Source organism: Plectropomus leopardus, chromosome 22 (genome assembly GCF_026936395.1).
Source record: "Plectropomus leopardus strain MGB_pleo_1.0 chromosome 22, ASM2693639v1, whole genome shotgun sequence".
In the NCBI taxonomy this organism is placed as follows: domain Eukaryota; kingdom Metazoa; phylum Chordata; class Actinopteri; order Perciformes; family Serranidae; genus Plectropomus; species Plectropomus leopardus.
In genome coordinates this window covers 8233609-8246506 of record NC_142197.1, presented here as the reverse complement: position 1 = coordinate 8246506, position 12898 = coordinate 8233609, and the positions used below count along the sequence as shown (strand labels likewise).

Sequence of the window (12898 nt, the reverse complement as noted above, 5' to 3'; positions counted from 1 at the left end):
TGTAATAGAGATTAAGATTAAATGTATTGCTGTTTAAAAAATATTATTAATTAAGGGGAAATTATTTTATTTTATTTCAGTTTTTTAAAATATCACGAATCTGCTTCTTCTAAATGCCTTTGCGCTTTTTCTAGCAAACATGAATGAAGGGGAGCTCGAGTTCAACGGATGAACAGTTTTGCTCAATCTGGTCAGTAACTTCAAGTTTTTGGTACATTTTACACGTTTTAAAGGAATAATATTATATGTAAGTATATGTGAACCTAAAAGCTATTTTGTGTTACTTGCAATATCATGAATGTCGCTGTGTTATAGCTGTTAACAGCGAATTTATCAAGGCTAGCTTAAGTTGAACGCATATAACCGAAACAGAGGAACTGTTTGTTACAACCACAAATAACGTTCATAGACTATTTATTTTAAGTTTATATTAATATAAGTAATGGTAAAACATGTTACTGATAACCTAAGGTAGTTTTGTGCACTTATAGCTTAAAACAAACCAGACTGTAGATAGTAAAGCTAGCTAACAAATTAAATTTGCCTTCAAACATCCTAACAGTTTAAATAAGATGTAAGTAAATACAGTCACTGTGACCGCAAATTTTACATCACAATAATTATTATTGGATATTTATTACTTTAATTACCTCTGCAGTTTTTGCACTTTTTTACTATCTGTATTTACTTTTCTCGTTATTATGTTTGGTGGCACTAAGTATCCTGTTTCTGCTTTGCTTTAACTGTCAAATCTCTTCTGTTTTAAATGTGCTATTAAAATTTAGTTATTATTAGTAGTAGTAGTACGATACAAATTATTATTATTCATTTTTTCATAGTTCCATAATTTATTATCTTATGCTTGCCGTTTTAAATCACTTTGTAATGGTTGATTTTGATCAGTGCAGTCTTAATAAACTTAATGATAAATTTACTTACTTTTTTGTTTTAAAGAAAAGGTCATTACAATAGTTTGTTTTGTCCAGACAATTAAAAAAACAATAACATTCAGTTCATAATTATATCAGACAAACTAGGACAAAAACAGGCTAATTTGGACATTTTTGCTGCAAAGTAAAAGTTAAGTTGATTATCAGAAACTGTTGCACATCGAATTTCTTTTGGAAATCAATTGACTAATACTTTAAACTCTAGAAACATGAACAATGTCTGTGTAGCAGTTGATGCCTTGTTTGTTTGTATTGTGCCTGAAGCAAAACATATTAAACTATTGTCTTTGAGTTTGCCTGATAGCAGTCTACTTAAAATCAGAGCCTGCCTGATCAGAAATATGTTTCTGCAAATATATTTGTGTTGGCATATTTGTTGGCTGAGAAGCAACAACAAATTGCAGTCCTAAATACCCAAATACACTGTAAGTATGAGTTTATTTAGAGATAATGTCCTCAATGCACAGTTTGTCCAGCAGAGAGCACACAAGTTTATTTTCTATCTGCAGAACTCACTGTCACAAATCTATAATAACCAAATTTAGGGTGTCCTCGTCAGCGAATATAAATGTTTGTGGTATCTAAACATCAACTGATTATCATTATTCCACTGCCCAGTATAAATGCCCGTGTCAGACCCAAGAATCCAGTATTGTTTAGGCTCAAATTAACATACATTATTAGCTTTAATTACACATATCAAACTCAAATGACCCTTTTTAGAACCCAGTATTAATTCCAGTAAATTAATGGTTAGGCCAACATATGTTACCTGCCACCTGGTGTCTCTTTGCTTCCTGTTCTTTTAAGTAAATATGTCCTGTTGCCAGTAAAAAAAGGACATTTTGAGACAGTGCATGCAAAAGAGAGTATAAAGTAGTTACTCATCCCACACCTACAGCACAGGGCTGCCAAACCTAAGTTTGCATGTGTGTACATGTAGGTGTGTGGGGGATGAAAAAATAAACATCACTTACTTAAAAATATGTTTGGACATTTTAAAAAAGGAAATATTTGTATTTATTATTCAAACTATACAGTATATTGAGGGGCCAAAATAGTTTATTAAGGATGTACTTGCAGATACTCAAAAATACATTAAAATCTGAGTAATACCTGTCAATACATCTTTATAGTCAGTTTTTACAGACTTAAAACAAACTACTCTATGTTATGTTATATATTTTAAATGTCCAGTCTGTAAGATTTAGGGAGTTATAGTGATATCTAGTGGCGAGGATTGCAGATTGCAACAAGCCAAAAATAGCATTAGTTGAGTGTTTACTGTTCAGAGGGTTTTTAAAGTGTGTATTATTATTGCTTCAAGATCAGTGACATTAAAATGCTTCAAAAAGGCATGGTGTTTAGAGGCCAAATAATACCAAGAGCAGGGCAATAAAATAGTAGAGAGAAAATGGTACATTCAAAATAAAGCTCTGTCCGAGAAATTTAAATAAAGTGTGTTTTTTACAAACTTGGCATGTTTGGAAGTCACTTGCAGTCCATTTAAAATGGACCTGCGACCCACTTTTGGACCATGACCCACCAGCTGGGAACCACTACACTAAAGAAAACATACTAGTTATATTATATTCCATTTCTGCCACTATATTCCCCTAAGATCCTGGAGACTGGATCTTTAAATGGACCAAACTAATAAAATAATGATTGTGAATTTAATTTATTATTATAATTTTTTTGTTAGCACACAAGATTTGATAAAAACAAGTAGATAATAAAAAACATAAGAATTGTGCAGGAGAGGTTAAGAAACCTGAAGGGGCTTATAGTAAAAACATCCCCTCTAGAATTTACAGTGTATTTAAATTCAAACATTTATCCTTAACATTACAATCTAACAAACAAACAAGTTGTTATAATAATCATAAATGGAGCAGACACATACACAGTCTTTCCATGTTAGACTTAAATGTGAATAATGAGGACAAGTTTTAATAAAGTGAGGACTGGTGTTTATGGTCCTCTGTCTTTCAGAGCATATTGTCTGAGAGCTGTGTGGTAATAGGGAGGATAAATGTCCTCAGCAGTCTTGTTGGATACAAATGATAATCAGAGTTCACTAAAAAGAAGTTATGAAATAACTAAGTCAGGTAAACTGTGCTATTGAAACATATTCATACATAAAAACTTTTGACAGCAGATTTAAAACCTCGAATAGAGGAGCTGATGATTCCCAGCTGTTTGACGCACTTGCCAATTGGACAAATTTATTTTGGACTAACATTTTTTTGCAGGGAATAAGGATGTGTACTGTGTATAAGGTTACATTTAACTACAGAAGAGAGTTAAAGACATGATTGATTGACCACTTAGCTAAGTTTTGTTTTGATGACTGTGAAAACTTCAACTTTCAACTTTATTGTCCCCTAAGGAAAATTTGTTTTGCAGCCAGGTAAAACAAAACACAGAATAAAACAATCACAAAGACTCAGCCATAAGGAACAGTGACATACATAAATGCAAAAATACATTAAAGGACACTGAAAGTAAAACCGTCCTTAAAAACCGGCGTCAGATGTCTACAGTGAAAAATAAAGCTTCAAAACATCTGTTTCTCCATTTGCAGGCCATGGCGGTGCCATTTATGCCCACGTGTGAGTTCAGCCAGCAGATGGCAGCAGGAGTCTGATGCTTCAGGGCCTCCGATCACAGAGGTACGCACACTCTGACATGCTGATTGACGTGAACATGACATGTCCTCCGCCACTCACTCGCCCACTCTCAGGGCGGAAACAATCCCGGCTCCCTCTGAAGTGCAGCAAAAGGGAAATCGCTTCCTTTTTTACTGCCCGTCTAAGAGAGCAGCCGCCGTCCCTGAGGGTTGTCATTTTCTAGTTTGTGAGTGGGTGGCTGTCGGCTGCGGTTTGTCACACAGTGGACCTGGACGCAGACGTTCAGGGGTGTGATGGTCCGTGTCTTCGGACCCAGACAAGGGAGGAAGACACGCAGCCATTGGGGCCAAAGGGCCCTGTGGTCACACATTCCTAAACTCCTCCAGTGCTTCCTACAGCCGTGACCAAAATATCAGATCCAGTCATGCAAACACTGCGGTCACAACATCACGCTTTCATTTACACATATAGATGTTTACATTGTGCTCCAGACAATATTGTTGCCTTTAGTTGACTTATTAACCACCGGAGAAATTATAATTGGAAGGTTACAATGAGATCACGTTTCTATTTATCTGGCATGTCCTTTTTTAACTTTGCACAGGAAATGATTTAGATTTATGTAGCTGGAGTGAAAATTGCGCCGCCTCCACTCTTATGCTGTATGTTCCCAAACAACGGCACGTGGACAACAGAGTGAAAAGCAATTTATGCTTCACATAGCTGAAAGTAGAAATACCCTGCCAGTTTATGTCTCTGGTAAAAGATTTGTACTGAAAATTGTCCAGAGTTAAAAATATCCAGACATTTGATTTTAAATGTTTAAATAAGTAAAGTGCTTTTTGTACATTTACTTCATATACATTTGTACTCAGCTTTGGATACTTTAATAAGAAAGTTTACTTGAGCTTTATTGTACTTCATTTTATTTTGTATTATCAGAGTTGTTTTTACCTATTTTAATTTTATACAGGTAGCTTAGTAGAAATAAAAGACATTTTACAAGAGAATGTATCCCTGAAATCATCATATAATGAGTCGCCCCAGAGGTTTGCTGGCTTTTTGGGGGGTATTCTTGCAGTCTAAAATGTGTTTTCTGCAATTAAATTTTGGGAATAGCTGAAATCTGAGAAGAAAAAAAAATTTCTGAGTATTTTGAGCAACCTTACTGAAAAGACTGAATAAAGCTTTCACACTATGTTTAAATTTTTTTTTTTTTTTTCAGGTGATTCGTTCCTAAACTATTATTTTTTATCGTTCACATACACACGTGCAGACAAAGACAGTTTGTCCTGCAAACAGACAAACATGGCTCTATTACTTTGTAATTGTTACTATACTATCGTTACCACAAACCATGCAGATATTTAATATAGATATGGATGCAACAGCCTCTGTCATTGTGATTAATCTCAGCCATTCTTCAGGTGTGTTTTGCAGTAGAAAAGTATTTTTGTTCCACCACCACGTTGCACACAGTGCAAAACAGTTTGCCCCTGCTGTCATGCAGAAAATCAAAGGATTGGCTTCCATGGTCTTTAGCAGTAAGTTTTGTTGGTAAATGTGAGACGTTGGTGTTGCACATGTCTGCATCTTCTCAACCAGAAAAAAGGTCGTTAAAAACAACGAAAGTCAGTTTGGTGCGTCTTCTGGAGCAGCATACAACAAAATAATACAAACAATATATAAACAATTTTAAATAAAAACACTAATAGTACAATGTTCTTAAAAATAAAATCGATTACTAAAAAGGCAATGCACAGATAAGTTAAGTCATACAATCTAGTCTATCTATCTCAAAGTTATTAGCTATAAATTTAATTAAACTTAATTAAACTATATAATGATCAAACAGTATACAACTGTTGCGTTTTAAGTTATTAAACAAACCCATAACTGTGATTTATATCCGTGACACCAGCAGGCAGCATCAGCAGACTATTTTGGAATTAGACCTCCAGCTGGATTTACTGGCCTAGTTGGCAGTTGTGAGGTCATCAGTGGTCTTAATTTGAGCTTGTTAGTTGGAAGTGGTCAGGAGACTGTTTTCCCCCTCAACCACTGATGTGAATGCCATCATTATGTACTGAAGAGCATCTCAGAGTGGTAGTTTGTGTGGGGCTCTTTCGGTCCGGTGCCTTTGGCCTTGTATGGTTGTTCCGCAGGTGGAGACTGCAGTGTTGTTATTTACATTCCACACAGAGCAAAGAAAAAATAGGATTCTTTACTGATTAGTTACTTAAGTTAAGATGCAAAACATGTCTTTGATTTGCATGAATAAGATGCAAAATAATTTGATGAACGTTTTCCAAAAAAAGATGACTTGTTCCATTTTGCTACCTGTGAACTCTGTTATTATGCTGCAGGTATTTTTAGCTCCTCGTGAAGACAAAATGCTCTGTCAATGAGATTCACCAGTGTCCTGTACCAGTTATTTACAAGCCTCAAACTAAATATGTGCTCATGTGTACTGAAGTGTTTCGGATATCCGGCGGGGTTGCAGTGTCAGTGTGATGTTGTTATTGTAACTTAGAAATGGCCTTGCATCAGATGTCTTCAGGCATGGACCAGCGGCAACCGCAGCACAGCCACAGCAGCCACGGCTTCAGCCAGCGAACCAGAGTGGGCAGACACATCTGTCAGTCAGCGGCTTCCGGAGTTTGTTTTTTAAGACCCTGTCTTCTTAAGTGCGTGCTTTCGCAGAGTTTTTTCTTTTTCTTTTTGGAGTACACACGCGGCAGCCGCAAAGCTAATTGCAAGGGAGATGAGCGACCGGAGAAGAACAGTCACAGAGAGATTTTAGTGTGGGCATGTGACTGCACAAACTGAGGTTGCCAAGTGCTTCTAAGGAAGACACGGGATTAGGACTGTCACGATATCTGCCCTTAGTGAACAATATATTGTCCCAGAAATAATTGCAATAAATTATATTATTGTCTTTTTAAGACCATGTTATGGCATTGATATAATGATAATAGAATATCATAATAATGGAAAAAAACTCTTAACTTTTAAGTCTAATAATATTCAGACATTGGAATTGGAATGATAAAAATAAAATAAAATATCCTCAATAAACAAAACAGAAATAAAATATAACCACACAAACAAAATTATAAATAAAATGCATTCTCAGGCTTTGTTAGCAAAAATTGCACTGAAAAAGTATTGAAGAACTGAGCACAAGGGTATATAGTCATTTCTCAGCAAGCGTTGTACTTCCAAACCCTGCTCTTATTCTGGCATCATTTTAAAAAGTATGTTGGTGACATTCTTAGAAACATACAAACATGCATGTAATCACAAAGGCAGTATCGTACAATATATACAACATGACTTCAATAATTTTATTGACCTAAATAAGTGGATATTTAAAATTATTGTGATAGGTCTACACGGCATAAACCACAGTAATACATTGCATTTTTAAGCTATTTAGACATCAGTTTCTCTTGCTGCATTCAGACACCTTTGCAAGCTATTTAACCCTTTAAAACATGAGCAAATTGCTTTGATTTCTTTCAAAAACATTGGAAAAAAAGGCAATGACCCACGACTTCGTAAATGGTGAAAAAGAAAATGACCTGAAAAGTATTTTAGAAAACTATACTTATACTTTCTTATTATATATTTAAAATGATGTTACAGAAAGAAAAATGATACATGTATTTTTTTTGATTTTCTGAACTTTTGCATTATTTTCTTGTTTGTTTTATCTTTTCTTATGTTTCATTTTTGCTTTTTTGGGTAATTTTCTTGTAACTTTTTGCTAATTTCTTGCTATTTTTTTCTTGCTATTTTTTTGGCCATACATTGTTAAGTTACTCCTTGCCTTCTTCCTCACATTTTTGAAAGAAATCAAACCAATTTGCTCAGGTTTCAAAGGGTTAAGTGCACAGCTAATTGTGATTGTTTAACGTTTTTCTGGTGTCTGACACTCATAGGGAATGTTGGTGTGTCATGTATAAAAGTATTTAGAATATGCTAGAGCAGTTGTTCCCAACCTTTTTGACCTGTGACCTCTAAAGATGAAGCAAAGTCCACTTGTGACCCCCCATAACAGGTTGTGGCCTTGGCTGTGTTCTCGTCGCATGTTAATGAGCTGTGAGGGGTCACGCCATCAAGACGAGTTGGTAATGTGAGATTTAAAATTCGCTGAATTAGGGCTGAGAATATATTAATATCATACTGATATCATGAATGAAACAAGAATCCTGATAATTATTAATCAAAAATCTCATTGTGTAAATATTTTGTGAAAGCACTAGTAGTTAATCCTTGGTGAAAAATGTCATCATATTTGATCTTCTCCATATGAGTAAGCCCTACTTTTAAATGACAATTTAACATCACACCTATTTAATTCAGGTTTAATTAGAACAATGTTTTTTAGCTGATGTGAGGTGTCCTTATTTGTTCCTTTTTCCAATCACTTTAGAGGCAAACTCCACAGATTTTTCAAATCAAAGTCTATTTACAGGTCTTGAGGAATCCTTTAATAAGGCCTTTTATGGTCTCCACAGGGAGCTGAAAACTGATAAATTGCCTCAAGAGATGTCAATTGAGTCAGCGTCGCGACGAAGACCAAGTTTGAAAGTCTAAAAATTTGAAGTGTGGAGCATAAAAATGATGATATCTTCTGTTTTTGTTGTTGTGAGTCCAACAAGCTTTGACATATGACTCATGACCCCTCAGATTGATCTTGGAGACCCGACCCCAGTTTGGGAACCTCTGGGCATGAGCAAAACAGCAAGACATTTACTGCACAGGAGCAGAGCAAACTGAAATGAATAAAAACAAAAAAAACATCAAGTTTTTTTATGAATTCCTACATGCTGAATCATCATGACAAGATGTTGTTGATTGTGTTTTTGGTAATATCGGGCCCTAGATCAGGAATCTGCAGTATGATTATATGTGTTGACAAGGCGGCTGGGATAAAAACAGCATCAAAGGGCCGACAATAATTCAACGCCGCCACTTTTACACCGTGACACCATTCAAAATAGCATCTGTAACGCAGCATTGTTTCCTGCACTCCAGTGTAGCACTTGAAGGGCACATGGGGAGCAGTCTCATTAGGACGACCTTTTAACAGGGAGGTCACAGGCAGAAGGACGTAAGCACATGAGACCTCAGTGACTCATGTCTCGTCATGCCTGGGATACACTGCTGCCTCATTTGTTGATAGATCGGCTGCATGAGATTCTCTGTTGTGCATTTCCCTCAAAGTGCTCTGCACTAAACACCCGGCCATCTTTGATGACCAGTGAGTGTCCACATACTTTTGACAGCAGCAGAGCACTTACTGTAGCAATTCCAGGGACTCCAGTTTCCTCGAAAGAAGTCCTGCTGCTCAGTATGCATGCAGTCTGTCAGTTAGTAAACGAATAGTCACGTGTTTTCACTGTAAACTCAAAAGGTGGTTAGTTTGGGAGACCAGACATGATGAAACTCACTGTAATCTATAACTCTGGCTCAGTGGTTCATTAGTAATCAAATGATGCCCTGTGTTTATTTTAATTTAATATTCCTCTGAGACGCACTACCTGCAATGCAGGGGATGACACAGTTTTCTTTACTATGTTTAGCTGAGCATCTTGACGACACACTGTGCATCAGATGGAGCCAAACTCAATAAATCAAGCTTACAGAAATCCTGCTTTGAATAAAAAGTTTTATTCAAAGTAAAGTGACATCAATCTCAGTCAAAGCACATGCCAGCGTCCCGGTGCTGCAATGCAGTGAGTAATCATCCCTCAGACAGACACTGGATGTCTTAACATCTGTTTGACACCAGAGGGCGACGTCCACATGTCCACATTTGCGTGGACAATTGAAACATGTTGCACAACCCTCCCAACACACTGTGCTTCATTGAACAAACACTATCTGCCATCATCACACTGGTGTCCGATGATATTTCCTTACACACAATCTTTTCATTTGTTGCCTGACTTTTTGTTCACCTCAAATAAAAAGTTTACAACAGGCATGTGCACATACAGACCCCATGTGGTGCTAAAGCACCTTTCTTTTTGTTAATTTGGCCCATTCTATCAATTCTGAATTAAAAGTGTATTGTTATATCCAACATTTGACTTCTAATTCTGCAAAAACACACAAGCCCCAGCACCTCCCTCTTTGACATACCTTTCAACCACCACAGTTAACACACACAAATCAAACACCTAGCAAAGCAGACCTTAACTTGCTACCAGCCTCTGTCGGTCAGCTGCTGTATTTAAGTGGGAGAAGACTATGGGTATAGGAGGTAAACAGTCAAAAAATAATATTTCTCTCTAAAATAAGTGCTGGTTGATGGATCAGATACATGCTGAATTAAACACTGACTCTCGTTCATACCGCAGCTCCACCAGTTTCTCCTCCTTTTCTGCAGTTGCAAGTCATTGTAACAAGTCATTGTCATTGACCTTCAGATTAAAAACTCATGATAATGTAATGTAATGTTATGACAGCTTGGACTGAGTTTTATTGCTATCTTACACTAAACGAGATCACGAGGGTGCACTGACTAATGTAAAAGTCTTGTAATGTTTTTTCTACCTTGAGAAATTTGTCTGACAGTGGAAGCCAGCATTGCCCAAATAATGGTTAAACACTGTTTTAGTCTTCAATACAAAGTGTTTTGGAGAAAAACGATGTGATTGTGTTTTAATTTATGTTTGGCTACCACTGATGTTTTGACTCTAACTTCAGACGTTGTACAAATTTGGAAGTTGAGTTTGTGTAATTTGTGATCTTCATAGTTTCTTCATCTGCATAGTTTTTTGTTGGCCGCTATGTAGTTTTTGTTTGTGAAAGAAATCTGTCTTTGGCATCATTTGCAGTTTTTGGTAATTGATGGACAGTAACAGAAAGTTAGTTCTTTGTGGTTCTCTCTTGAAACTTGACTGGATGCTGTTGGATTGGTTACGTCTAAGTGGATTTGGGGAATTAAGTCAAAACTTTCTATGAATGAATGGCGTTCACATTAGTTGATTCAGGAAATAAAGGGAATTCAATTGAGTTGTGGCACATTTTTTAAAGGACATAATCTCTGGGCTTGGGCGACGGTATCAAGTATTTTCAAGTCAAAAGTCTTAAGTTCAAATGAAGTCAGCAGTCATTGGTGTTAAAGTCCAAGTTGCAAGTCTTTTCTGATTTTGTCATGTTGAGTCTGAAGACATCAAATTTGTGACACGAGTCCAAGTCATGTGACTTGAGTCCGTTCTTCTGCCAAGAACCTATAATTTGTTTATCCCAGATAAATATTTGCCTCGTCAACCTACTTTTATCCATATCAAGTAACCGATTCCATAACTGAGCTATACATATCCTCCAACGAGCCTCACATGATTACCATACCAACTATAAAAAGTCTAAAAAATTTTGGACTGTTGGTTTGAAAACATGCCCTTTGGCTCCTGAAAATTGATAATCTGCATCTATCACTTTTTCTATTTATGATTAATCTGCTTATTTAAATGATCTAGTATTGTAGAGGAATACTGTTCAGTTCAAACAACAGCTTGCTATTGATTCTTCTGGATCATTCTTGAATATCATTTTGTTTTAGTCGCTCTCAGGGACGGCAGAACCTTTGATCAACTCCTTGTGGGTTTAGATTTCATCCAGCAGGGGCCGTGACAAAAATAAATGATCTGATCTTTGTTGTGCTGGCCGAGTGACAGCAGCTCCTTCCAGGATGACTCACTCTCCCAGCAGCGTGCCATTCCTGACGCTCTCCTCTACCCATCAGCCAAATTGCCTTGATCCTCCGCTCATTGCCGCCTCTCGCCCACCCTCACTGTGGAGCAAGGTGGTCGCATCCTCGGGGCCGGCGGCACTCTTTACATCCCATAGGGGTGAGAACGTGCAAAGCAGCAGAGCAAATGTGTTGAGAGAATTCCTCGCATTCTCCAGCTCGGTCCTGGTGGCCTGGCTCGGTGTTGGGTTCCTGGGAGAGAGGGAAGAGGAGCCAGGGGGAATCGGCTGCCGACTCAGCAGCTGACACCTCCTCTGATCTCTATCTCTTCCTACTGCCATAAACCAAACTGTCCGACTTTTCAGCATGGCGGCCCGTAAACAGAGCTTTCCTCGTGGCCTCAAGTAGGGCTGCCAGTTTCTGTCTTGAAGCAGCAGTTGGTTATGGCGAGGATGTGGCACTGACCAAACCTCAATGCTCCCATAGAGGGATGTCCTGATTAACTTTTTTTGCTCCGGATCCTGATCCAAGTCATTTGATATGGAGTATCTGCTGATACCGAACCCGATCCAATACTTTACGTGGATAATAAAAATATCCCGTCAGTTCTTGCTCTACTTGTCCTTAGATATTTATTGGATATAATGGATTTGTTGGTGCATGTTATTCTCTAAGGCAACAGGACTTAAATCTGCTCTGCAAAATGTACTTTGACCAGTTTTTAGGCGTCAGGATTTTGTGAATAGACAACCCTGAGCTCGCACACTTCAGGGCAACATGGCTCACCATATTTGACTCACAAAACTGTTGATCACATCCTGTTACAGACATCTTCACATCTTTCAGCTCTCTTGGGATGCATTGTGATTACTGAGCTTAAATAGAGATCAATGGCCACAAAGTGAGGCACTTACCATCAGTAAGAGTGCATCACTATCTATGGCTTTGACACTAACTGCTGCAAGTACTTGATTTTGTGGTGTCTTCAAGCTTAGGAGTGATTGTTATGTGTTTTGAATGTTTGACAGTATAATTTAGGATTGAACCTTTTTTGTTCCAGCAGGGAAATTAAGCAGAATGTTGCCATATTTTACATTGATGCTGTTGAAAAGGATGCCTTTGGACAATTGACAATATTTCTTTGGATTGCCAATGAAATTGTCTTTTGCTGACAAAATAATTAAAAAAATTAATGAAAAGGCTTGTAATTACTAAAGTTTGGAACGAGGAAAGGGAATTCTTTGTACTTGAAGTTTGTTGTTGGACTTCAAGTTTTTGTTTCAGAAAACTACAAAAAACCCTGCAACTATCCATTATTTTGATTGATGTTGATATATATATATATATATTGATATTAATAGTTAAGATATTTCCTCAATTTAGTGATCAGTAGCTTGGTCTAGAAAATGACGAAAAATGCACACAGAGCAAAACAACGTATATCCAAATGTCCAGTATTGTTCGAAACCATGCCAAATTCAACTTACTGTCATATGATAATGAAAGTGAGCAAATACTAATGTAAGAGTTAAGCAGTTTTGATTTGAAAATGACTGAGGTGATTTAAGTAATAGTTCACCCCACAATGATCATTTGTTTACTCACCC

The 12898-nt window shown here is 37.1% G+C and overlaps 1 protein-coding gene across 1 annotated transcript in view; it reads left to right on the top strand.

Annotated features, from left to right (window-relative positions):
- The first annotated feature begins 52 nt into the window (after window positions 1–52).
- LOC121961429 (fibroblast growth factor 6-like) overlaps window positions 53–12898 on the top strand; it is a 28822-nt gene continuing 15976 nt past the window's right edge. The window contains exons 1-2 of the transcript XR_015775534.1: window positions 53–190; window positions 3538–3625. The gene's annotated coding sequence lies outside the window, so the exon portion shown is untranslated. The remainder of the gene's footprint in view (window positions 191–3537; window positions 3626–12898) is intronic.